The sequence below is a fragment of the Octopus bimaculoides genome, chromosome 1 (assembly GCF_001194135.2).
Source record: "Octopus bimaculoides isolate UCB-OBI-ISO-001 chromosome 1, ASM119413v2, whole genome shotgun sequence".
Taxonomy (NCBI): domain Eukaryota; kingdom Metazoa; phylum Mollusca; class Cephalopoda; order Octopoda; family Octopodidae; genus Octopus; species Octopus bimaculoides.
This window is the reverse complement of record NC_068981.1, coordinates 86768658-86769606: the sequence shown is the minus strand read 5'-3', so window position 1 is coordinate 86769606 and position 949 is coordinate 86768658.

The window sequence follows — 949 nt, the reverse complement described above, 5'->3', positions numbered from 1 at the left end:
TATATATATATATATATATATCGAAGCAATTATGGGGATAAACAGATTAGACACATCAAATATACACGAAATATGTTAAATACATCAAGTACAAAATATGTATCTATGCATAAATGCAAAACGAAAGACAGCAAAAGGTGGAAACTTACAGATGATGAATTTATATGTATAGATATATGGATATTTATATTAATAGGTCCAACTTACACATCCTTTTAATCTTCTCTGTCATTTGTACTCAGTGTAAGTTGGACCTATTAATATAAATATCTATATTATCTTCACATATAAATTCATCTGAAAGTTTCCACCTTTTGCTTTCTCTCGCTTTGCATGTGTACATACATACGTATTTTGTATTTGATGTATTTAATACATTTTAGGTGTGTTTGATGTGTTTAATTTGTTTATCTCCATAATTGCTCCTATACCCGCTGAACCTGATCGCTCTTATAGCCTTTCCTTCCCTTGTGGGATGATCTTGTGTAAAGACATCGGAGTCTAAGACCGAATCTTTTGAGCACTACTAAGTGTATACACATTTCTTTATTGTCCACAGGGGGGTAAACATAGAGGGGACAAACAAGGATAGACAAAATGATTAAGTCGATTACATCGACCCCAGTGCGTAACTGGTACTTATTTAATCGACCCCGAAAGGATGAAAAGCAAAGTCGACCTCGGCGGAATTTGAACTCAGAATGTAACGGCAGACGAAATACCTATTTCGTTATTGCCCACAAGGGGCTAAACATAGAGGGAACAAACAAGAACAGACGAACGGATTAAGTCGATTACATCGACCCCAGTGCGTAACTGGTACTTAATTTATCGACCCCGAAAGGATGAAAGGCAAAGTCGACCTCGGCGGAATTTGAACTCAGAACGTAACGGCAGACAAAATACCGCTATGCATTTCGCCCGGCGCGCTAACGTTTCTGCTAGCTCG